This window comes from Sorex araneus, chromosome 2 (assembly GCF_027595985.1).
Source record: "Sorex araneus isolate mSorAra2 chromosome 2, mSorAra2.pri, whole genome shotgun sequence".
Classification (NCBI taxonomy): Eukaryota; Metazoa; Chordata; class Mammalia; order Eulipotyphla; family Soricidae; genus Sorex; species Sorex araneus.
This window is the reverse complement of record NC_073303.1, coordinates 258,818,386-258,844,747: the sequence shown is the minus strand read 5'-3', so window position 1 is coordinate 258,844,747 and position 26,362 is coordinate 258,818,386. Positions and strand designations below refer to the sequence as shown.

Genomic DNA, 26,362 nt, shown 5'->3' with positions numbered 1-26,362 from the left:
CCGAACCCCAAAACATGAAGAAATGAAAATACATCCCTGTTTATGGACAGGAGGGATGAATATTGTCAAAAGGACAATCTTGCCCAAAGCATCATACAGATTCAATGCATTCCCTATAAAAATACCAAAGACACTTTTTAAAGACATAGATCAAATGCTATTGAAATTTATATGGAACAATAACCCTCTACCCTGGAAAGCCAAAGTAATACTAGGAAAAAATAGATGGGAGGCTTCTCCCATAATTTCAAATTGTACTATCATGTTATAATCAAAACACTGTGGTACTGGAATAAGGATACTATGTCACATAAATGGGATAGAACTGAGAGTCCAAAGGCAGAATTTCAGGTATACGGACAGTTAATTTTCAATAAAGGAGCAAAAAAATATGAAGCACAGGAAAAAAATCAAATACCTCTCAACTGGTCAGTCACAAACAGAAAAATGAACTCACATCCCCTTTTTAACACTATGCACAAAAATCAAATCAAACTGGATTAAATATTTTGATATCGACTTGAATCCATAAATTATATTGAGGAAAACATAGATACTTCATGACATTGAATCTAAAAGTGTCTTCAACGATTCCATGCCACTGGCCAAGCAAACAGAAGTAAAGATAAAAAAAATGGGATTACATCAAACAAAGATGCTTCTGCACTGCAAAAGAAATGATAACCAGAATAAAAAGACGCCCGCCACTCCTCAGACTGGGCTGATAACCACAACATATAAGGCAGTGGTAGAATGTAACAAGAAAAAAGAATCAACCCTACCCCAAAATAGGGTTGGTTGAAATGGAAAAACTTCTCAAGATGGCATACAGGTGGCCAGAAATATATGAAATAATGCTCTGCTATTTATCAGCAGGGAAATGCAAATCAAAATAATAATGACCTAACACCACTGGGGCTGGCACACATTACAAAGAACAATGTAGCATGGATGTGTATTGGGGGGAGGGATGGAGGGATAAGGGCCGTCATTCCCTGCTCGTGGGAATGTCAACTGTTCCAACTGTTTTTGGAAAACGACAAGTACACCTGTCAAAAATCAAACAACAGGAATTCAGCTTCTAGATAATCCAGCAATTCCACTAACTTGGCACCTACACCAAGGCCCAAAAAACTCTTAGAAGAGATATTTGCCCATGGATGCTCACTGCAGCACTATTTACAATAGCCAAAATCTGGAAACAACCTAAGTGTCCAAGAACAGATGGAGGGTTTAAAGAAACTATGGTACGTAGGCATGATGGGATACTACTTGGCTGTAAGAAAACATGAAATCATGCAATTTGCTGCTACAGGGGTGAATCTGGAGAGTAACTGAACCGAGTGAAGTGAGTTAAAGGAGGAGGGACAGATAAAGAAAGGTCTTCCTCATAGGTGGGATATAAAGAAGGAGAGTTAAGGAGATGACCAACGTTCAAGGGCAACAGAAAATGAGAATTTGGTCTCTATTCGGAAGCTTACCATGACAGGGGAGACGGTGGGGTGGGAGATAGAATGTTGGGAGCCTGGGACGATGGAGAAGGGAAGCAGACACCCCGGTGAAAGGCGGTGCTGACATGTCTTCTGTATGAAACCCTATCACTAGTAAATTGTCAATCACGGTGCCTCAAATAAATGTATTAAAAGACGGTGTCCCTGGAGCAAAACGTGCTGTTTGAACAGCAACGAAGAGAGCACCCTGGAGGTTCCCGCCAGGATCTAACGATATATCACTAAGCTTGACTCACAGCAAAGGAGTTAAGTGGGCAGAACAAGTCTTAGAAAACTGAGTTTGTTCTCGAATCGAGAGAGAGGGTGGAGTATTCTTCAGCGGTGGCCAGGAGCACTGGGAGATCTCCGATGCCAGAAGAACCATGGTGTGTGCCTTAGATACTGGTCACGAGTTAGTTTGGTCTCAGGCAGACATCCTTGCCCCCAGCTCCCATCAACCAGGCTACTGGACACGCTCTCTTCCTAGCTGCTCCAACTGGACTAAAAAGCACCAAACATCTCCTGAATGATGATGCCCTGACATGTTATCTCTGATGTTAGGAGAAGGAGGTCTGGGGGCAAACTCCGAAGGTGAGTTTGTCTAAGAACTCACAAACCCAGCCCTCTCAGAGGTCACCTTGCCACACTCTGAGACCCTGCATCCTCCACCGGGTACAAATACAAACTTGAAATCCATCGACGTGGGATCTAAGAGATGAAATGATAATTTCTTTTCAAGTCATCCACGCCATTGAGATGACAGATTCCGTAGGTGTTATTAAGAGTAATTATAGTAACATCTAGAAAGAAAACAACATCTGTGATTTGCCTGATTAATGGCTTAATGTAACCGTGCATCTGCTAAAGGGACAACACTCCTAGCACGCCTGGCTATGCTTGCAAGAGCTGGGAAGAGAGGAAGGAGCACGAAGGAGGGAGCTACATGGCAGATTGGCTTTGTGAACCCTCTGCTGCCTATCTGGACCAAAACTGTGTAGCAAATTCAGAGGATGCAGGAATCTCAGTGGGGACAGGAACTCCTGGAGGTGAAATGACTAGCTGCTTGGAGCAATGTGACCTTCACTGTCACACTGTGTCATCCCATTGCTCATCGATTTGCTTGAGCGGGCACCAGTAACGTCTCCATTGTGAGACTTGTTGTTACTGTTTTTGGCATATCGAATATGCCACGGGGAGTTGCCAGGCTCTGCCGTGTAGGCGAGATTCTTTTGGTAGCTTACCGGGCTCTCCGAGAGGGGAGGAGGAATCGAACCTGGGACAGCCGCATGCAAGGCAAACGCCCTACCGCTGTGCTATCACTCCAGCCCAATGTGACCTTAAAACTTATTATTTTGGTTTTGGTGGGGGACCGAACCCTGGTGCTCAGGGATTATTTCTGGCTCTGTGGTTCGAGGTCACTTTTGGCAGCGCTCAGGGATCTATGTAGGAGAATGAACTCAAGTTGGCTGCATGTAACACAAATTCCCTACCTGCTATCATGCCTCCAGCCCCAATGATTCCATTTTTTTATCTTTTTTTTTTCTTTTGGGGTCACACCTGGTGATGCACAGGGGTTCCTCCTGGCTCTGCACTCAGGAATTACTCCTGGCAGTCTCGGGGGACCATATGGGATACTGGGAATTGAACCCGGGTTGGCTGCGTGCAAGGCAAATGCCCTACCCACTGTGCTATTGCTCCAGCTCCCCATTTTTTTTTTTTGATGTGCTTTTCTCATGATGGCTGGAGACCACAGCTTGAAGACCACAGACCCAACCCTAAGAACAGCTGCGGTGTTGATAATGACCCACGGCCTGCTGGCGCGTTGGGCGTGACTAGCCACACACGGAGAGTAGGCAGTTCTTCCTTGAACAGACCTGGCTCCTTCAAGATCCAAGGAAAACCGTGACAGCACATGCTGTTTTGAGGATGTGACAGGGATAACACGTGGTCATCTCACTCTCTCCTTCAAGCAACCCATGTTTTCCGCTTTGAGAACCAGAACCGCAGGCTGGTTCTCCGCCTGCATCCTTTGGCTGCTTCAGCTGCATGCAAGGCGCGTGTTTAGTCTAAGACCTACCCAGCCCGCAAGCTCTATCCCTTAAGGAAGACGCAACTTGCCTCAGGGGATTCTAATGAAATCCCTGGAAGGAAACGGGTCTAATACCAAAGAAGGATATGGACCGTGCTTCCGGGGGAGGGGGGAGTATAGCGCCATCTCAACTGGGTTTCGAGAAATGTCAGCTCAACGTGGGGCCTGCTGCATAGTCTAGCCTCGGTACTAGGTCCCGATTCTGCAGGGCAGCGGGGGTGGTCACTTACCCCGCATGGCTGGTGTCCCTCCCGAGCATGCTCTCTCGGAAGTGGGGTGCAGGCGGCTGGCGCGGGGCGCCGTGTCTCTGGCATGGAGTGGCTCACATGCCATTTTCCCGAGCCATGGCATTCTGCATGGCTCTGCTCAGGGGGGACCGTGCCGGGGCAGGGCCTTAAGCAAACCCTCTCCCGGGAGAGAAAAGGATGACCCAGACAGAAACAACTGCGGCCAATCAGAGAAAAGGGACCATGAGACCGCCCCCCTGCCCCCCCTCTCCCCAGCACCTCGGCAGAAGAATGGCTTGACTGTGAGTCTGGGTCGGACAGGGAAGCCAGTGTTCCCTACAGCGCTCACCCCCACTCTACACACACACACACACACACACACACACACACACACACACACAGAGTTAGATGGGTTCCTGCACAAGCTTTCCTTTCCCTGAACCAGCCAGAAGTCTCTACCACCCGCCACACACACACACACACACACACACACACACACACACACACACACACACACACACACACACACACACAGTTAGATGGGTTCATGCGCACACTCTGCTTTCCCTGAACCAGCCCTCAGCCCCCAACTTGGTAAGTGGCTTTATCCTCGGGCATGCTACGGAAACGACTCTATCCATTTACCTCTGTGAGGCATGTAATTAAGTGTGAGACAATTATAACCTCGTAGCTCTCCTTGGGGGCCTGGAATAGAACTCAGCCGTTGGGTTTCAAGGACACTTAAGAAAGCAAAGGTTCTCGGAAGTGACTGCGGCACGCAGGCGGCTGATGAATTTTGCCCCTCAGGCCCAGAAAGTCTCATCTGGCGCTAGTCATAGTTCTTCTTACTGATGACTGTTTGATCAGAGAGAATAAGGGATGCGGGACCCATATATCACACTTATGGGTCACGGGGAGGCTTCAAACATACATAGAAAATCAGAGTTATTTATGGGCTTTCGGAGAGCTCTGATTCACACCCTAAGAGGAAATTTCTTGCATAATCTGGTCGCCAAGCTGGCTGCCTTGAACCCAGCGGCCTAACGGAAGCAAGGTCACGGCCAGTGGCAGTATACGAGGGCAATTACTGGTGAGTCCACGCACAAAGGGGACGCCAGAACGAGCAAAAATCTATTTTGGGAGGTAGCAAGATGGGGCTCTTCAGAGGGAAGGATGGGAAGAAATGATCATAATATGTAACCTCTGGACAATTTTGATACCTGCTATGTTGTCAGTGGCTTAACGGTGAGCTTGCATGTACGGTTAGGACACTTCCGACTCCGAAGCAGCAAGAGGAGCAGAGGACACATTCTAGAAGGAGCACCCGCAACACTGAAACCTGAATGTGACGTCGGATACGAGCTAGAAACTTTTAAGGACACAAACTATGCCCAGTTCTGAACTATTTTTCAGCCTAGAGTGTTCCCCAGGCACTTCGCACTTGACAGCAATCAAGTCCTCAAAGCTCAGTCCCAATTTGCAAGGTGCTTAGGAACCGCAGACACTAATGGGCAGGTGGTGAGTTTATACCTTGCTGTAGTTCCCCGGTGGACACAGATGTGTGTGACCTGATCAAAACCCACATTCCCCTGGCTTCGCTCCAAGACCACTGGGTCCCAGTCCACGACATCCAATACTCTGCTTGCAGCTCCAACGGGAACCTTTGCATTTCTACAGGCATCTATCAGATGTCGGAATCTCTAGGGGCATCCCCAGAGGGTGGGGAATCCTGTCTAAAGTGTTTCCTGGACTTCCAGACTGCCTCTGCCCTGTACCCAGTTCCTACAACACCTGGGTTGGCAACTTGTGTCTGGAAAGACGCTCTCTGTGTTCCTTCTGGCTCTGAGGGTGACACTCCCAGGATAACTTGCTTCAGAACATGACCTAGAGTTATGCTGGACTGATTTCCAGTAATTTTAAATCCGCCCCATCTCTTGGGCTGATTCTGGTTTGACTGTGATTTGGATTTTTCCATGTCTTTCCTTTTTCAGACTTTTCTGGTTAACTAGAAATTGACTAGATAGTGGAAGAGCTCGAGGCTTACTCCCTGGGATTAGAAGTTGTGACGATTTCCTGGTTTACCAACTCTGTTAGCTTATTAATTTTAGCAGGCAAAAACAAGAATTAAAAAAGTTCTCCCAAATATGCCAAAACCAGTAACAATGCTGGGTTTCATTCCCCTGACCCTGAAAGAGCCTCCAATGTGGCATTGTTGGGAAAGATGAGTAAAAAGAGGCTTCTAAAACCTCAGGGCTAGGACGAATGGAGAGATTACTGAGACCGCTCGAGAAATTCGATGATCAACGAGATGATGATGATGATGATGATGATGATGATGATAAGCAGAGAATTGTGGCAGAACCTGCAGACAGTAAGTTTTAGAACAAAATGTTGAGCTCTGATTGAAAATACTTTTGACTGAAATTCAGATAGGAATATCATAACCATCACGTGAGGTCTTTGCAATGTCACAAAAGGAACCTGCAATGAACTGGATAAAAATTTGTCTAATGTATGAAGAGGAGTGGATTGGGAACTTGTGAAATTTGCGAAACAAGGCCACGCTATTCACACTGTTAATTTAGGTTGTATTATCCCTCACATTTCCCTCAGGTTAAGCTGGACTGACTTTGTACTTGAAAACAGATTGCATTTAGGTCATCAATCTGAAGGTAAGTTGAACTGACAACAAGGAGCGGTGACAGGAGCCAGGCAGAACTCACTTTCCTGTTTAGAAGCACTTATCTTGCCGACATCTAGAGCCAATCAGTGACAGAAACAATCTACCTGCAAAGCAAGTTCCTGAAATCAGGGCGAGGTTTGATCTTCACTTCAGAACACAGACAAAACTCACTCCTCAGCATCTTGCCGCCCAGAATTAGCAGGATGAATCCCAGACTGTCTAAAGATTGCGTAATTTTTATCATCTGTATCCACTGAAACCCAAGAGACATGTGTGTCCATGCACAAGATTTCAGGTAAGTCACAAAAGAGAATGTTCTGCGGAAACATGACAAGAGCAGCTAGGAGTACATGGAATTTATCATCTCAAGCCTACTCACAACATGCGTCTTTGTGTCTGCACGAAACAGACTCAGGAATCGCCTTTGGTAAGATCTATAAGCTATGAGAATGCATAGGAGCCACTCACTGGACTAGGTAACACAGGAGTCCAGAGGGAAGATCTGATGACCGCATGTGAGCGACATTGCCTAATGGTCTTGGGTACCTGGTTTTCTATGGACTAGACTCAAATATTTAAGTTGGAATTTCCAGTGGAAAGGAACAGGTCTTCTCAGAGTCAGACAATGTGCCTGGGCGTGGCTGTGGCTGTCTTGGGGCAGAGGTGGGTGACCCGGGGAAGGGACATGTGACCACCAGCTAGTAGGAATAAGGGCTTTGTCCTGGCGAGAGGTGCTACATGGCTCGCCAGTTCAAGAGTCTGTGATGAAAGTGCCTAAAAGGGCCTAAAAGGAAAAGGAGAGCGAGAGAGTGAGAGAGTCCCGGCCACGGAGACAGGCTAGTGGGAGTGGGGAGGGAAACTGGGGTCGTTGGTGGTAGTACATGTACACTGTTGGAGGGATGAGAGAGAGAGAGAGAGAGAGAGAGAGAGAGAGAGAGAGAGGGAAAAAGAGGAAGAGAGAGGGAGAGAGAGAGGAAGGGAGAGAGAGGGAGAGAGAGAGGGAGGGAGAGAGAGGGAGGGAGAGAAAGAGGGAGAGAGAGAGGGAGGGAGAGAGAGGGAGAGAGGGAGAGAGAGAGGGAGGGAGAGAGAGGGAGGGAGAGAGAGGGAGAGAGAGAGAGAGAGAGAGAGATACAAGAGCCACAGAGCCATGGAACACCACCCTGAAAAAAAAAATAAGGATTTTGTGGTGAGAGATCACTAAGCATCAGTGATAAAGGCAAAATGGTGTAACTGAATAAAAACCGAGGTTGAAATAACAAGTGATTCAATGTTAGCCTATCCCTGATAAAGGATGATCGAGACAGATTCAGAAACATGAAGGAGCTTGCCAGAGGTCAGCATCCCTGCCAAGACCATCTTGGACCTCACAGGCCTCTTAACTTCTGTTACTCCACGCTGCCTGAGCAAAGCCAACCAACTGTGGCGCTTCTCTGCAACTCAACTACAACATGCGGAAGGGAACTCGGGGCCTGAACTCCATCAGCTTTCTTGGGGTATGCCAGAGGCTGGCTTTCTCTCCCTGCTGGGCCAGCCGGCCGCAGAGCGCCCCCCCCCGCAACATCCTGGATACCCGTCCTTGGACCAACGCGCATGCCCTCCTCCTAGGTGCAGATTGATGGCAAGGTCACCGTCCCTCCAACCCAGCAGAGTGTTTTGTTCCCGAGAAACCTGACGGAATGCTTTCTTCTCGGGCCTGCAGGAGGCCGAGGATTTCTGAAAGGCAGAAAATGATCATATCCCAAAATGCAGCTTCACGGAAGGAAATAATGAAGAACTGCAACTTACCCAGCACAGAAATACTGGAGACATGGGAGTGGGGGCAGGGGGAGGGGGGTTCCCGGTTCTCTTCTTTCTCTTCTTCCAATAACTTCTGTCAATATCTGCCATGACAACGATCAGAAAAAAATAATCACCTTCTAGAGATGAAAGTTAAAGATGGATTTCCATCAGGATAATTGCTTCCACACACATGCTAAGCCTATAAAATACCTCACGTGCTCCAAACGTGACTCAATTTTAATAATTTTGTATGTATTGCCCTTTCTTTGCCCACAATACACACATGGTGGGTCCCTGGACTTGCACTGGGCTGTCACCTGCCTCTGTCACCAGACTTTCGCTGGACTGTGAAGTCTCTAATTGAAGACAAAATACTACAAACCGCTGCCGAGTTTTCATTCTCACCAGTCAGGTCTTTGAATGGCGCAATCAGCGCTCTGCAAGGCTTCAGCCCAGTGGGGCCTGTGTTATTCTGGGTTTCTTTTCTTTCTTTTTTCTCCCCCCATTTTACTCCACATGAATTTTGCTGATGAAGACCTTGGTAATTTTATAAAGTACTTGGCAAGATCAGAGACTGGGCATGGTTGTATGTCTACAGGGTTACTCTAGACCAGCGTTTCCTAACCTTTTCCCAAGCATGGCCCTTTAGGACTCTGTTTCCTTCCTGTGAAATACTCCCAAGTTTTATTGGTTGATCCCCTAGTTTCATGCTATGCTCCCCCCCATGTCTGCAATTTTCACTAGCAGCTCCCTTGGAATATGGGGTGGGGGGGCCCAGAGTGCCCTAGGACTCCTGGCTGAGAAATCCTGCTGTAGAGGAAATTCAAAGACATAAAAGCATCACTGAATCCTTAAAGAACATGCTAGTTGTCCACGTTTCATTACGACAGCCAATCATAGTCCAAAGACACGACGTACAAGGCGGCATTCTATAGCACGCACATATTGACTCAACTTTTTTATTATCATGTTGTTATAGTGGTATACGGCCTCCAAGCTGGATTCTGGGCATCCCCCATCACAAGGCCAGGGCAGCACTCATCCTGGTTTGCACAGAGAGGCCAGTCTCCCAGCCCCTGGCCTGGGACTATCTTGGACAGACTCAACAATGTCCTTGACCTCCTCTGGAGAAAGTTCTAGAGTACCGTGGCCGCCGAGGCAGAGAAGTGGCTGACTCAACACAAGGACTCAGTCCTGTTTGACGCTGCCCAGATTCTTCAGCTTCCAGATCCATCCCAACACCTTTCCCCGTGGTCGGCCACCTCAGGACAAACTGTGGCCTGCTGCGTCCCATTTACCCTTTCTCAGATTTTTTGGTCCAAGACCATCATGCAGCCTTCAGCCTAAGACAACTCAGCTTCCCCATCTGTTCCTGGAATTTTATGGACAAAACCAATGTGGAAAGCTCCTCATTTTCCTAAGAATCTTGCTGCCGACTTTCCTGCAGGAACCTTCTTATACACATAGCAGTGTGTTTTAGGATACAAACTCATTCCACACCAAACATGCTTATTATTATTTTTTTCTTTACAAAAGACTGGAGTGATAACACAGCAAGTAGGGCAGTTGCTTTGCACGTGGCCGACCTGGGTTCAATTCCTCTATCCCTCTTGGAGAGCCCGGCAAGCTACCGAGAGTATCCTGCCTGCATGGCAGAGCCTGGCAAGCTCCCGTGGCGTATTGGATATGCCAAAAACAGTAACAAGTCTCACGATGGAGACATTACTGGTGCCCGGTAGAGCAAATCAATGAACAACAGGATGACAGTGATACAGAGATCTGGGTAGCCAGACTCACCCAGCGCCCCTGTCCCGTTAGGCAAAACCAGGACTTCAGCCCCGCTCTGAGGAGGTTGTTTATTTGTGACGTCCCCACCTCCAGTGGCAGGCGTCTCCTCAAAGCCAGAGTCTCAGAGGGAGACTCGGTATGTGATGGGCTCTGCAGGCTGAGGTCAGGGCACCCAACAGCCGCCATCTCCCAGGGCACGTGCAGAAGCAAGGCCCCTCCAAGTGAGCCCCCAGACACATCTCTGGCCATTATGTTTCAGTCTCGTCTTTCGGACCCTCGTGTTAGAGAAAGCGGAGCTGGCATCTGGAGAAATTTATTTTTTTCCTTTTTTTTCTTTGTATTTCCCCCGTGGGAAGAGTCCTTTGCTGTCACAACAAAGCATATTCATCTCCTCACCGATCAAGAGCGTCACACTTAGGGCCCTCCTAAATGTAAGCTGGGCAGGGCTGGGCCACAGCAAGGCGAACCCAACCCACAGCGATTTCCATGGGGAAACTAAGACACTCCCGGGAGAGTGAGAGTCGCCCAACCACGGGAGAGGGAGGTCATGAAGAGAAATTGGAATCGATTCACAAAGGCCTGGTTCTAATTTCACTCCTGCCACCTTCCACTGGCTGTTTGACCTTGAAAAGCTACTCAATTGGATCTTTAGAAGCAAAACAACACCAACTTTATGTTATTATTATAAAGTCTGTCTGTATGATTTTATATATGTGTGTGTGTGTGTGTGTGTGTGTGTGTGTATTGAATCTGGCCTAATAAGCATTCCAACAGCAGCTGTTCGCTACCTAATGTACAAAAGACTATCGCCATATTCAACAATGCTGGCTTTCCCCGCGTTGATACAAGAATTGGACAATGCAATTTATCTCTTTGGGCTGCCGTCACTGACCACCTCACTCCTCCTCCCGATTAGCGGGAGCAGAACCAAACATCAATCATCCGAGAACCCAATTTCACGGAAACAGTACCCGTGGCGCAGACAACAGTCCCTTAATTACCTCTTCCTCCTAGCTGGAGCAAGTGAAGTCTGAAGAAACTCCCAGAATTCTCCCTGGAACTTGATCCTCCCCCGACCCCCACCCAACAGGCCCTCTGGTGCTCTGCCTTCCTGATCGATCTCAACACGACTAGCTTGGAATCCGGGGCGCCTTGCTCCAAAACGACCCATCCCCAAGGAAACACGACCCCCACCATCACTCTGCAAAGAGCAGACAGGACAGGAAGAACAAGCACTCGCAATCAACAAATCCTGTGAAGGAGACAAGAGTGCTCGCAACACCTTCCTTAGAAACAGGCCTTTCCGGAGGGGGCCCTGGGGCCAGGGAGCAAGGCTGGCCTCCGGGAAACCATCTCATTCCCAGTCTCTGTTCCAATCTTTCCCTCCAACTCTCCTTTGGCATCGATAAAGTCAGAACTGGCTGTCCTCCATGTGGCCCTTCTGCCATTTTTTAAATCCTTAATGCGTTCTGACCTTTTTCCTCACACAAAGCGAAAGGCCAGGGCTCAGGGGCATGTTTTTGCAAATGCATGTTAGCCACTGTGCTTTTCAATCCTGTTCCTACTAAGAGTTTCCGGCAAACAAGGTTCTAACGCCACGCCACGGACCCTGCCATTGTCTCGGCCCCCCCCACCCTCCTTCCCCTCTCCCCCTCCCACCTGCCATCTCTGCACTCCGGTAAGCTCAGGTTCTGTCCTGTTTGGCCCTTTGTTACTCCCTGATGATGCTTCATTATCTCACCCCTCCCCCGCCCCCACGCACAGGAGACAAAAGAGGAAACCACGCAACTTGCCATTCCACAGAGTGTTCCTTTTAAAGTTATATGTATCGTTACTTTTCTAGCTATGGCAATTGATATAAATATTCCATTTATGAAAGGAACAAGTTTTTTGGTTTTCTTTTTTTTTAGAGTTCATTTTTAAATACTGCACAAGAACAAAATAGTCAAGCGAAGGTAGCCTGCAAATGACTAAGCTCTGGGCACCAGCGGATTCTTTGTTCCACCCGGAAGGCATTTACATAGGAGAACAAAGCACTCACTGGAGGCTCAATAAATGCATTCAGTTGCAGGGGGAAAAAAAGTTACACTCTACACAAATTTCCATATTTTACTTGGGCAGAGAGTGAGAACCCAGAAATCTAACCAATCACTCTCGGGCTGGCCAGGAGCCAAGGACCACGTTCCAGCCAGGAGGGCGAGGACATTGGGGGCACCACCCCCCCTCCCCTCCCAATCTGTCTCTCCTCCTTCCTGGGGCTGTGATTTGCATTTGGTTTGGTCCCTCAGCCACCTCTGATCATTTGGGGGCCGGAGTAGAGCACAAGAAGGGAGTCAACTAATCAGTCTCTCTGAATACATGAATACGTAAATGAACGTCTCCCTCCTCGGAGATGGGGCGGGGCAGCAAAGCTCTGATTGTTCTCGGTGCTTTAATCAGGGGTGCTGACGCCTGGTGCTCAGCTCACTGTGACTCTCACAGGGACGGCCGCACTGCCCCTTGCACAGCCCCGGAAGGGGAAGTCCAGTCTGAGACTCCAGGGCAACACACACACACACACACACACACCACACACACACACACACACACACACACACACACACACACACACACACACACACACACACACACGCTGGCCCAGAAGGCGGGGTTTCTGCCTGGTGTGGTCCTGGCTTGCCTGCCTACATGGCTCGCCACGACACCCGGGGCCTGAAAAGCTCGGTCCAGGTGTGTGAAAGCAAAGACTTCACACTCGCTTGAGTGTGTGAAAGCAAAGAGACACTTAGAAATTGTCGCCGAGGCCAGATCACTTTCCCCAGCAACTGCGAGGGGGTCACCTTCTCAAAGCGCATTCCCAACCAGCCCTGCCACTGTGGAGCGACCCCCACCACCACCCCCTCCCTCCCTCCCCCTGTCCAGGGCTTCCTAACTGCGAACCTGTGGCATGGTTTGCTCAGGCAGGGAGGCAGAGACCTTTGTCTCTCGTGCTCCGGAACAGCACCAGGCACTCAGCACTTGCTCGGGTATTTGCAGAGCTTTGGAGCAAAGGCAGGGACGGGGTGCAGGGAGCCGGTGTGGCAGTGGGGGTGGGGGGAGTTGCCCTCCTCTGCCCACCGGAGAAGCTGGCGCTGTGCCCGCCGGGCACCCAGGAGCTCAGGCTGGAGACTGACCTCTGCGTCCGTGAAGGGCAGCCTCGGCCCAGGGTGCCCCTGCCCATGAAACTGTGAGACGCCAGTTAGGGGATCAGGGACAGACGCAAATGCCAAGGAGTTCAAGAACAGGCGCCGGGAGGGGCGGGTGTCTTGGACGAAGGGGTCTTTGGCAAACAGGCCCGCAGCCGAGGCCAGGGGAGAGGGCGGCACCCACTTCCGGCGTGAGGAAGGGCCTCCTGGGGCGCTGGGCACGCCGTCCCTGTGCTCAGGTGGCTTCTGAGCCTCTCTCACTGCGTGAGCCCCTCCAGGAACCGGTGGGGGGGGCTGTTCTCGCGTCCACCCGGGGCCGGCAGGCGCTCGTGCAAGCTTGGCCCTGCCTCTCCCTAGCTGTGCCAGCTGCAAGCCTGGGGTCCCCCCCCAGTAGGGAGAGAACTGCTGCCTCTGCACCCCTACCCACCCTGGGGCTAGAAGGACAGGGGGCCCTGCACGGCCTCAGCGAGAAGGGATCGAGGCTGGTGCCAGCTGCCGTGTCCTCTGTTTGTCTCTATCTCTGTCTGTCTCTGTCTCTCTCTGTGCCTCTCTCTGTCTCTGTCTCTGTCTCTTTCTGTCTCTCTCTGTCTTTGTCTCTCTCTGTCATCCTCTGTCTTTGTCTCTCTGTCTCTCTCTCTGTGCCTCTCTGTGCCTCTCTCTACCTCTCTCTGCCTCTGTCTGCCTCTGTCTCTGTCTCTGTCTCTCTGTGCCTCTCTGTGCCTGTCTCTCTCTGTGCCTCTCTGTGCCTCTCTCTACCTCTGTCTGCCTCTGTCTCTCTGTCTCTCTCTGTCTCTGTCTCTCTATCTCTCTCTGTGCCTCTCTGTGCCTCTGTCTCTCTCTGTGCCTCTCTGTGCCTCTCTCTACCTCTCTCTGCCTCTGTCTGCCTCTGTCTCTCTGTCTCTGTCTCTCTGTCTCTCTCTCTGTCTCTCTCTGTGCCTCTCTCTGCCTGTGTCTGCCTCTGTCTCTCTCTGTCTCTCTCTGTCTCTCTGTCTCTGTCTCTCTCCCCCCTGTCTCTCTCTCAGCGCATCACAGCTGGGTCTCGGGTTTCCTGGACCAGTGCCAGCAGCCCTGGGCAGGCGGGGGCTTTGGAAGGCGTCGGGACGCGGCAGGGGGCAGCGCTGGGGCCAGTCCGAGCAGGAGGCGGGTAACCCGTGCTGCCTCGGAGATGCGTGTGGACTCGGGTCTCGTGTGACAGGGGAGGCGTGTCCCAGCCTGCCGGGGCTCCTGTCCTAAGCCTGCCCTTGCCCACGGGAAAAGCAGCATCTGGGGGAGGGGGGTCGCGACTGGGAGGGGAGAGGGGCCTGAGAACTCACCCTGGGTCTCCCCGGGCTCTCCCTCCCACCGCACACTGCAGGGCGGGAAATCCTGCTCCCGGGGCAGCTGGGACTCTGCCAGCTCTTGGCTTTTCCGTCTGGGTTTCCGAATTTGGACCGAGAGCCCAGGAGTGTGTGGGTGAGCCCAGCAATGTGACTGAGCCGACACCTTGTTCTCCACAGAAATCCTGGTCCTTTCGCTCACCCCTTGCTTCTGCCTTTTCTCTGTCTCGAGAGGGTGGAGAGCTGGCACAGGGGTCAAGGTGTCGGCCGCACGCACGGCTCACCTGGGCTCGCTCGCTTGATCCCTGGCACCACACAGAGTCACGGACCTGCCACACCCACCCCCGTCCTGGAAGTGACCCCTGAGGTAGGGCCAGGAGGAAGCCCAGAGCATCCCCCGACACACACCACACACACACCAACACCCCGAACTCGTTGCAGTGAATCCTAGAGGAGTCCTTAGTCTCTACGTGGCTTCTGTGACCACAAGTCGGCCCGCAGGAGCTTAAGTCTTGCCGACAGCTTTAGCCTAGGATCACAATGGTCTCTTCGCCCTCCGCCCGCTCTCAGTTCCCAAGAACGGATGGAGGACGTTCGGGGAGGGCTGGCTGCACTTCACCAAAGGCTCCTGACTTAATGGCTTTGGGATCAGTTCTATTTTTTGCCTGTGTTTACAGAGTGACTCGGAGAATGGATTCCTCTCTAATTAGGAGGAATGCCACGCACCAGAAAGATGCAAGGGAGGGGGGCGAGGGGAGGGACTCACAACGGTGAGGGACTTGGAGATGTCGATTCTCATCTCCAAGGCGCGAGCTGACAGGGAGCCGGGCTGCAGCCGGTCTACACAGCGCCGGGACGGCCCAAGGGCTCTGGTGTCCCCAGAGTGACCTTGAACCAGTCGCCCCACCTTGGGCTTCCTTCCCGAGTCTGTGCGAAGCAGGGCTGGACAGCTGTGAGTCCCTCCCCCCCCCGCCCCCCCCCCCGTCCTGCTAGCCCAGGGACTCCCTCCAGGGCCCCTTTCTACCTGCCCACCGAGCTTGCCCCTCCCCCACCCCCACCCCTCTCCTTGCCAGCATCTGTCTGACACGCGTCCGTGTCCGTGGCTCTCTCTGCAAGAGGAGATCTGTCTCTCCCTTCTCAGACTCAGTTTTTTTCCGCACCCACGAGACCCTCTGATTCTCAGCGACTCCCCCCCCTCCCCCCCCACCCCCTGTACCTGTACCACTCGCGCCTGGCTGTCCGACACTCACAGCCTCCCCTCTCTGAGCGCCTGTCCGCGCCTTGTCCTTGCTGGGTGTCTCAGGAGAGGGGGGGGCAGGCTGGGGACATGCTGGGGTGCCCCCTGCCCACCCACCCTGAGGAACAAGGCCAGGGCAGACGGAGCTGGTGCCAGCTGAGTGGTAGCGACCCCCAGGTCTCCCCGAGGTCCCTCCCTGTCCTCTGCGAAACACCCGGCCACGCTACATCTTGTCTGAGCATTACTGTCCTCAGCTGCTCACCAAGCCCCCAGTCGTGGCGGGCAGGGATCAAGAGGAATTTTCTTACTCGCAAATGACACAAAGGGCCCAGGGGACACGCCTGGGGGTGCGGGGTGGGCCACGACATCGGCGGCACCGACTTTGAAGGCAGAAGCCACTGAGGAGAAACACTGATGACAAAATAAGAATCCACACAACTGGGTCTGCCTTTGGGGGCATCTGGAAACGGGGACAAGGGCCAGAGAGAAAGCTCAGCGGTGAGCAGCTGCCACGCAGGGTTGGGGGAGCGTGGGTTCGAGCCCCGGCCGCACACGGAGAGCCGCCCTGGCCCAGCTCCCCATCATCACCCCGCAGTTACCCCTCGCGTCCCGGTGGAGCCCCCATCTCCCCCCAGCAGCCCACCTCCTCTCGGCTCAGAGGACCGCGGCCACACAACCCAGAGCTCTTCTGCTTGGCGCGGAACGAACTTCAGGTGTGTGTCCCCCACCCCGCGGCCCGCACCTCCCTGTCTGTCGCCCCGTCCCTCCATCAAAGCCCACAAGCAGCAGTGAGAGCGACGGAGCAGGAAGGGGGGCTGCACGGGGCCAGAGGGTCTGGCGGGCACGAGGCGGCAGAGGAACAAATCCCCAAAGCGCCAGGCTGGTGGCCCCTCACCGCACTGGGGCAGGGTGTCGAGGGGCCGGAGGCCTCCCAGGTCACTGCCCATCTCTGCGCCTATGTTCCGGTGGGCCGGGGCAGGACAAGCCCTCAGGGGTCCCGCACGATCTCTGCCAGAGCTGCTGACCTGCTGGGACACTCTGCTCACTAGACACTCTTTCCACCAGCACCGGGGGTCATCAGGCAAGAGTGCAGCTGCTTCATCTTCCCACGCCAGGGCAGAGCTGACAGACCCCTAGTCACAATGCAAAGGACCCCCGCTCCCGTTGCCCTTCTCCTCCTGAAGTCTCAGGAGCTAAGTCTGATGGAGCAAAGGGCCCCGAGGGCTTCCTCTTGAGGCCCCTCCTCCCTCCCCCTGCCCTCCAACTCTGTGGGATGTGCGAGGCCAAGCTGGTGCCCGGCTCCTCTGCGACCTCCCAATGCAGCCCTGGGGGGAGGGGGGAGACGAGAGCTGCCTCCCCGCAGGTCTGCCCTTGCAGGCTGCATGGAGGGTCCCGCAGGCCCAGCCGGCCCCGACCCTAACGTCCCCTCCCAAAGTGCTTCTGCCGCTCCATCCTTTCATTTCCCTGCCCTTCTCCCAGGAAGAGAACACTGGCCAGCAGGCCGGGCCAAAAAAACACTCCCCTAAAACTGGAAAGTCCATATCCCTTAGCTATTTCTCGTGCTCGTGCTCGTGGATCTTTTCTGGGGCTGGACGCCCCCAGATCTGGAGCCAAGAGTGACTCCGGACGGCGGTGTCCCTGGGCGGGCAGGAACCATAGAATGGAGCCGCATGACCTGCCATGAAAATGTTCCGTCCAGTTTCGAGGGAAACTGCAGTCCCTCACCCTGAGGCCCTCTGGAAGGGGCTTAAGTAAAGGCAGAGCATGTTTGAGAGACACGCAGCGGCTTGCAGACAGATCAGGGCCTTTCTGCCCGGACTACGCCATCGATCACAATGCATCATCGATTATTTATCAGCACCTCTTCACTGTGGGAGGGGGTGGTTGTAGAATCAAAACACTGAAACCCTGGGCTTCTGCAATGGACACGCATGTGTGACGTGTGTCCCGTTCTCATTTCCCGCAGGCCCTGTGTGCGTCGCACAACCACAGACAGAAGCTGATCCGAGCCAGGGGAAGGAGCGGGTGCAGGCGGCACGGCCCAGTCTCAGCGACCTGCCCCTCCCCCTCTTGTCATCACTCAACACAGTTTCCCAAACCCTGCAACCCCAAGACACAACACATGAAAATCACTCAGCGAGCTCAACCCCCCAGTTTCAGGGACTCCAGCTGGGCAGGGCCTGAGGCACAGGCTACAGATGACCGTCTGATTCACAACATTTTTTTTGCTTTTTGGGTCATATCCAGTGATGCACAAGGGTTACTCCTGGCTCATGCACTCAGGAATGACTCCTGGCGGTGCTCAGGGGACCATATGGGATGCTGGGAATCAAACCCCGGTAGGCTGTGTACAGGGCAAACGCCCTACCCGCTGGGCTATCACTCCAGCCCCAGATTCACAAATATTTTGAAATGATTTTCACAATAGGCTCAGTCCATCTCCTATAACGATAAATGGGGGGGAACACCTCCTTTTGCTAAGAACCCTTTGGACCTGCCATCGTGAGGCAGGAAAAGCCGTGTTAGCTTCAGTCCATATGCTCACATCTGCTCCCGCGACTCATGCCCCTGGTAAGCGGTCCATGCTCCCTCCCTCTCCTCCCCTCACCCCCCTCTGCTTCTAGAAATCCCAAGTCTGATGTCATTTCCATAACCCCAGACGGGGTTTTAGTTCTAAGAATACTAATAGTAATAATTATGGTTTGTGATCTATCTACTGTGCAAAATAATTTTTTTTCCATTTTTTAGCTACTGTCTCATTTAACCTCTAAACAACTGTGTGAATTATTTTTTACTTATGAGTAAGATGAAGGAGGTTAACCCATGTTCAATGACGTTCCTTTTCAAGTCAAACGGAGAGTGTAGATCTGAGAATTCAACCTGTCCCTTTGACTCCTGGGTGGCCGGGCGGCAGTCAGTCCTGGCTTTTGAGACTCGGTACCCCGGAGCTTGTACACTATTTGTTTTTTTCTCTGGCTTAACTCAGCAGGGCAGACTGGAGGTCTCTCCACATTGTCAGGACGGGGGGTGGGGGGGGGGGCTGCCGTCTATCTTTGTGACTGCGTAGTACTCCTGGGTATGGATGCATCCCGGATGCTTTATCCCTGCAACCCTCCATCCACCCGCTGCTCCCTGACTGCTGAGCAGGGGTGCACAGGCCTCAGAGCCGCTGTCCTGACCCCTCTGCCTCTGCCCTACGCAAGGGAGACTCTCGGGGTTGATGGTTCCGCTTTCAATGTTCGGAGGCTCCTCTGCCCCATGGTGGAGGTTCATGGTGGTTGCTTCCACTCACATTGTCCCCCACCCCCCAAGTTCCGGGGGCCCCCTTTTCCCCTCCTCCCCATCAGCACCTGTGACCCTGTTCTTTGGACGAGGGTGGTTCTGACGGGCACGTGGTTTTACTGTCTCTAGTGGGGTTGATAGCAAGGATTCACGCTCAGCCAGTTTCTGGGGGTCTGGGGGCAGGATGTCTGTCTGGGGCCTCCCACTCTCCCCCCGCCCTCACCCGCAATGCTATCTGTCCTGCGGGCAGGAGGAGCAAAGACCCCGCCTGCAGCCTCCCCCTCCCTGCATGGAACATCCCCCCAGACCCATAACGTCCACCCCCTGCCCCCCAACAGCGTCTGCTGCTTCAGAGGGCGCTGACCGATGCCCTCCCAGTGCCCCCCGGGCTGCTGGCGACATCTGGGTGACGATTATATTAATATCAGCACCCAGAACGAGCTGATGGAAAGCCGTTCATCCATGTAATGAGGTTTCAGTTGTGTTTCAGAAACGTGTCAGATAATTTGGCAAGAGACAGATTCCCGCTCACCCCCCCCCCCCCATCTCCAGGTCCCGTTTGCCAGCTCCCGAGCTTCAACTGCAATGAGAGAGAGGTCGTGGCACAGAGAGGCTGGAGTCAGATGCACGAGCCCCTGCCGGGGCGGGGGCAGGGGTGGGGGTGGGGGCGGGGGTGGGGGCAGTGGTGCTACGTCCCCGTCCCCTCATCTTTGCACCCAGCAGCCAAGTCCTGAGCTCCCCAAACCCAGGGTGCAGTGAGGGGCACCCTAGCTAAGGGGCAGGGCTGCTCAGGGCTGGGCTTGCAGGGGGCCGCGAGGATTTGGCTGGGGCTCCCCCTTGCTCTCTGCGGGGTGTGTTTTTGGGGGGTGGTAGGAGGCCTCCCAAGCGGCGTTCAGCACACCTAGGGCCTCCGCTTGCCTTTCTGAGCGGGCAGGGCAGCTAATGCGCGGGTCCGAGAAGCCCCTCAGGCCTCGTGCTGCACAGGATTACATGGTGCTGGGGGGGCGTCCAGAGCTGCACCCGGCGATGTCTGGGGGACACGTGGTACCCGGGATCAGACCCGGGTGTGATGCTCGCACCGTGTGTGCCCTTACCCCTGACCCATCCCTCAGGCCCTGTGCTCTGGATACCGCAGTCACTCCGGGATAAGGCTGGCTCATTCCCACCTGACGCGGTTCCCTTCCAACCTCCCGGCAACCCAGGCAGGGGGCCCAGCAGGGGCGGGGCCTCCCCAGGGCTGGGCTGCAGGCCAGGCCGGTACCCGAGCCCCCCGGGAGTCTGCCTCTGGCAACGGCCACGCGCAGGCCAGCCTTCAGCTCTGAGGACAAGGGCCGGGGCGAGGGGACACCGCTGAGGATTTGCCCTCTGACCCCCAGTCCCGTCCAGCATGCTCTGAAGCCAGGATGAAAAGGACACGGAAGGAGAAGCTGGAAAGGGCCAGAGAGGGGATGGGGCGAGGGGCCGCTGAGCAAACCAGCATCCATCTAGAGGAAACTCACCGCAACCTCGGGCTGTGATGCCCGGTCTGTCTGCCTGCCTGTCTGTCTGTCTGTCTGCCAGAGAGCACCAGGGCAAACAGGCATCTGTGCAGCTGAGGCTGGGAAGGAGAGAGCTGGCGGGCAGGCCTGTCTGTCCCGCTGGGCCCTGCTGGACGGGTTTTTCCACTGCTAATCAACACTGTGCGGTGGCACCCGTCTGGGAGGGGGGTTGGGCAGGAGGAACACGGGGTGGGGCCACCCCCCCAGTGGGGCCCAGGTGGTCCCCAAATGCCACCGTCTACCTCCCCCAAACAGGGAGGCAGAGCCTGCAGCTGGGTGGTTCAGGGGCCCAGGTAGCTGCCACGGGGCCGGGACGCCCTGTAGCGCCGGGGACGCCCTGCAGCCAGCCGAGGGCGGGGGGCAGGAGGGCGCCTGCGTGCGTGCCGGGGTGGGGTGGGGTGGGACAGAGGCCGCATGCCAGGATGCTGGGGTGTGTGTGTGTGTTGGGGGCGGTGAATGAAAATGTTCAGGGCTGGCATCTCTCCGACCCGTCTGGGACAGAGCTCGACACAGTTCCTTCCTGTCGTGGACCCCAACACACGTGCTAACTCAAGTGATCTTTGTCGTCGGAGCTGAAAGGAGCCCCCCAAAGGGGCAAGTGGGCACTGCCTTTGGGAAACAGCCGCTCAGCCCACCGGTGGTGCCTCGGTTCCCCTCGGTCCAGATTACAGAAATGAGGAGGATGAGGAAGGAAAGGAACTGGGGGGAGGAAGAAGAGGCAGGTGGGAGGGAACGGGGGGCGGGTGTTGGGGCATGTCAGGCCTGGGGCACAGCCCTTGAGTCTCTTCGACCCTTGTCTACCTGGTGGGTGGACATGTCCTTCTGCTTTCTGCAATTTGTCCTTTTCTCGAAAAGGCCCCCTGGGGCCAAGGCATCCCTTGCAACAGGGCTGGGAACCGTCTTCCTGCCCAGGGCCCTGCTGACGATCACAAAGTCATTCATGGGCCACACAATACAGACAGATGGGTGGGCCGGGGGCAGCTGGGGACCTTGTCCGTGTCCATCCATCAGGCAGCAGGGCCAGACGTTTCCCCACCCCTGCTCTGCAATGTGCTTCTAAACGCAGGGAAGACGGGAACCGAGAGCCACACGGTGACCCAGAGCCTGGGCAGCACCGCAAGGGGGGGGGGCGGCTGGGCATGCGGACTCGCTCAGTGGCCAGCGGCCAGGGCAGGGCGATGCCCCAGGGCCAGAGCTCAGCCCCCTGTCAGCCCCTCTGAGCTCTGACCTGGGTCCATCATCATTCCCGGGTTACTGGGTCCCCCTATCTCTCCCACTTGCAGAACTGAGTGCAATCACTTATGGAGGTGCTGAGTAGTCAGTACCCTCTCACAGTACCCCTGTAGCTGGCCAGGCTCCACGCTAGGTCTCCAGATTGCTCACATCACCCCTGCTGCTAAGATCACAGTTGTGTCCCCCTGCCCAGGAAAATCAACTGGCTGGTGCCTGACCCTAAAATCGACTCCTTTTCCCGCAGAGGCACTTTCCACAATCCCGCACCTCAGGGCCAGCCTGGAACAGAGCGAGATAAAGGGAACCTGAGCAACAAAGTCAGAGAGACGCCTGGACATCAGCTGCGCAGGAGACGGAACCCGAGAGACGCACAAGGAGCCAGCACAGGTGTGGGGAGGGACGGACGGACGGACGGACGGGGCAGTACACAGCCGCAGGAAGGATGGAATTGCGCAGGGGCCACAGCCTGGGTGGAACCAGAGGAGGTCACGTGCATCACGTGCAGGAAGACGAGTTCCAGGTGACCTCGAGTATCTGTGGTGTCCAGAGAACAGGACGTGGGGGCGCCAGGCACTGAAGGGGGGTTGCCTAGATTTCCCCGGTCCCTGGTCTTCTGGAACCCGAGGGAAGGAATGAAGTTGAGGGGGGCAGCTGGGGAGGTCAGAGGTGACGGGGGCAGAGGGCAGAGCCCAGGACACACCGGCAGTGCGGGGCTGTGGTTTCTCCATAAATCTGACTCACCTCACCACAAACCCCGAGAGCAGGCGCTCCCAGCTCTCCCAGATTGTAGAAGGTGCTCATCAAGGGGGTAGGCTGGGGAGTGCAGGAAAACGGGGGGCGCCGGCGGAGGGAAGTGAACACTGGTGATGGGATCAGGGCCAGGACACTATTTGCCTAATAAACTCAACTCTGTACATGACGAGGCCTTATTAAAACAAACACGGGAGTCTCAAATCAAAGAGAACAAGGACCAGGGCTGCAGCCGAGAAGGCGTAAAGCTCCTTCCGAAGCAAGGGCAGGTGGGTGCAGGGGGCGGGGGGTCCGTAGCTCTGGGCTGGGCTCCGGAGCTCCTGCCGGCCGAGCAAAGGGGCCCTGTGTGAGTCTAGGTGTGTAAGTCGGTTGCTGAGCTGCCTGCCGGGGAAAACCATCCTGCAGAGAACTCTGTTCCTCTAGCTTCCCTCTGGTGGTGTTGGTTTCCCCCCCCCCGCCCCCCGCCCCCTGACCCGCGCTCAGTAAGAGATGCTCCGGCTTGGCAGTCCTGGGCTCCATCCAGAGGAGCTGGAAAGGGGGTGGGAGGCGGCTCACGGAACATGCCTCCAGCTGCCGGGAGCACAGGGCAGCCCCCGACCTCCAGGCTCTTGAGAATGACACCCCGGAAGCAGAAAGGCGGGTGAATCAAGTCAAGAGCAGTTTGCAACGTGGGCTGGGGGTCGGGGGGGGGTGCGGACTGATGAAACCCTGAAGGAGGGGCCCCTTGAGCTTCCGGAAGTGGGTGCACTGCAGAGACCCCAGGCACGGCGAGAAAGAGCGAGAGCCAGCACTGCTCCAGGGTCGCAGAATCGCTCGCTGGGCTGAGCTGGCTGAAGGGGGTGGGGGCTGGGGGGCCGGTGGGTCGGGGTTCCCCAAACTTGCCCCCAGCCAGCCTGATCACTCGCTGCTCTTTCTTGGCGGGGGTGCGCAAGCCCTTGAGTGGCCATCCTGGCTTTGCCTGTGCCACCTGAGAATAAGACGAGCTGCAGGTGACGCCTTGTGCAGGGCGAGTGACCCCCCCCCCAGCCCCGTCCTTGCCTGGGGGGGGTGGCTCAGCCCCAGGTGCTCCTGGTTCCTGAAGCTTCTAGACCAAGACTTGTCTCTCTCCCAGAGGCACCACTGGGGGATGCTCTGGGCGAGAAGGGGACAAATGGGGGGGAGGGGGAGGGGACCCCGGCCCTCTCTCAGCAAGCAGGAACCACAGCCCACCCCCTCCCCCGCCTGCTATGAAAATAACACTGAGTGTGAATGGGGGTGGGGGGGTGAGGCCAGGGTCCCGTTTAGGCATCTGGTTGAGGATGCCCATGGGCATGGGCTGAGGGGAGAGGCTGGAGCCGCCTGTGTGGCTGATCTGGGGCAAGGTGCACCGAGGCTCAGCCGCAGGCCCTGATTCTTAGTGGAAGGGGAGGGGGAGACAGGGCGTCACCGTGGACGCTGGGGTGCGAGCCCCCTCAGTCTCATCAGGAAGGGCCAGTACGGATGGCCACGGCGCCCCCACAAAGCCTCTCGTCAGCTCGCACGACACTCCAGGGACTTGGCCCGCCACTGTCCTTCCCAGCCCAGGCTCCGTCTCAAGTGCTCCCTGACTCTGACTTCCTCTGAGTCTCGAGAAGCCGTAATGCCAGACGGTCAGCTGCCCGCGAGACGCCAGAAGCTGGCACGGCTGGGCACGTGGCCGTGGTCCCTGCGGCTGCCCAAACTGCATAAGGGCACCCACCAACAGGCATCCTACATCTGTCCAGCCAGGAAGGTCCCTGCAAGCCTGGGGCTGCCGTGGCCGCAGGGGACGCAGCCCAGAGCCCCCCAGGGGCCTCTCTGGCGGCTCCCTGCGAGGTGCGTGTCTGTCCCAGCCCGCAGAGCCGGGGCGGAGTCGCTCCCTGTCAGCACCAGGAGAACCTCTTCAGCGCTTACCTCCTGCTCCCAGGTGGGCTGGGGGGGCCCACGGCGTGACTAAGCCTGTGGACAGATGGACCGAGCTCCAAACGCGGCTATCCTGGAGAGGGGGGTGCTGTGCCCTGGAAAGGGAGATGCCGGCTCCATCCAGCCCTGGCGGGTGCAGCCAGCCACGCCCCCGCTGCTGCACCTGAGCCCGCCCTCCCTGCCCCTCCCTGCTCCCAGGCCGGGCTGGACAGGCCTGACCGGCTGGCTCCCTTGGGAGGCTGCGTTTGCTCCCAGGATGGCCAGGACTGGTGCCCTCGGCCCATTTTTTTGGGGGGGGGGTGTAGAGCCAGAGATGGGGAAGGAGAAGAAGATGAGTTTTCTGGTGATTCATTTTATTGTTTAATTTTTTTTTTTTTTTTTTTTTTGCTTTTTGAGTCACACCCAGCAATGCACAGGGGTCAGTTCTGGCTCATGCACTCAGGAATCACCCCTGGCGGTGCTCAGGGGACCATATGGGATACTGGGATTTGAACCCGGGTCGGCCGCGTGCAAGGCAAACACCCTACCCACTGTGCTATCACTCCAGCCCCTCATTTTATCGTTTAACTTTGAAAATATTTCATGGGGGGGTGGGGAGAGGCCTCCGAAGAGGGGCTTCCCTCTGGAGCCCGCTGGCCTCAGTGCCCCTCGCTGCTCCCCGTCCTGGCCCGGCTCCTTGGGCCAAGCTCGGTCCTAGACTGTGATTCTCACGTAGCCCCGCCCACGCCCCTCCCCCTCCATGGAGCCACACCAGAGGGGACAGACTCCTGGACTGTGGGTGTCCATCCCTCGTCGGGGGACAAGCTCAGAGGGACCCATCGAATGCGCCTACGCTGGGTCAACACAATGGGTGCTGCCTGGGGTTGGGGGGAGAGGAGGCCCAGAAGGGGGAGGGGTGGGGGGGCAGGAGAGATGGGGCAGTGGGTGGGCGGCCCCCTCAGAGACCTGCTGTTCCCGCTCGTCCCCAAGCTGTGAGAAGGAAACTAGCCCTGCTCTTACACTTCCCGAGTGGCACAGGTTCACCAGGGGGAAAACTACGGGAAGGGCAGGGAAGTACGAAGAGAGGCACACGCCACCCACCCCGTGCCCACCTCGCTGCTGACGACAGGTACTTGCGTGATCGTGTCTTGACATCTTCAGATATTTTTTATTTCTTGGGTTTTGGGGCTGCACCCAGTGGTGCTCAGGGCTGACTCCCGGCTCTGCACCCAGGGGTCACTCTGAGTGGGGCCCAGGGATCAGAATGGGGTGTCAGGGATCCGGCCTGAGTCGGCCACAGACAAGGCAAGGGCCTGACCCGCGGTGCAACCTCATTGGCTCATTTCCCAGAGACTGATGCAGGGGAAGGACTTGGAAAGCCCACGGCAGTTTCTTCAGGAGGGATGAATTCTTCCCACATCATGAGAAAGCCTCCCCAGGACATTGACACGGCATCACCTCAGGCACACACAGAGACTTCCCACACCACATCCTGCTCAGAGATACTAGAATTCTGCTGTGCGCGGCTGGAGAGAAGGACCTCTCTGGCCATCTCCACAACGCGGGGTGGCTGAGAGCTGGTGGGAAAATTCTGATAAAATTTCTAGTAAAACTCTGGGGAAACAGTGATGTAATTCTGGAGAGAGAGAGAGAGAGAGAGAGAGAGAGAGAGGGAGGGAGGGAGGGAGGGAGAGGGAGGGAGGAGGGAGAGGAGGGAGGAGAGAGAGAGAGAGGGAGGAGGGAACAGGGAGAAGAGGGAGGGGGGAGAGAGAGAGAGGGAAGGAGGGAGGAGAAGAGGGAGGGAGGGAGGAGGGAGAGAGAGAGGGAGGGAGGAAGGAGAGAGAGAGGGAGGGAGGGAGGGAGGGGGGA

General features: G+C 55.3%; 1 protein-coding gene across 3 annotated transcripts in view; it reads right to left on the bottom strand.

Moving 5' to 3' along the window:
* Positions 1-26,362, bottom strand: part of ATP10B (ATPase phospholipid transporting 10B (putative)) — a 160,305-nt gene that overhangs the window by 123,698 nt on the left and 10,245 nt on the right. For 2 of the 3 annotated variants that reach the window (XM_055129121.1, XM_055129124.1), the window contains exon 1: positions 3,810-3,972. The gene's annotated coding sequence lies outside the window, so the exon portion shown is untranslated. Of the gene's footprint in view, positions 1-3,809; positions 3,973-8,274; positions 8,370-26,362 lie in introns of those variants that run through there. The other variant, XM_055129122.1, reaches the window with a different exon arrangement.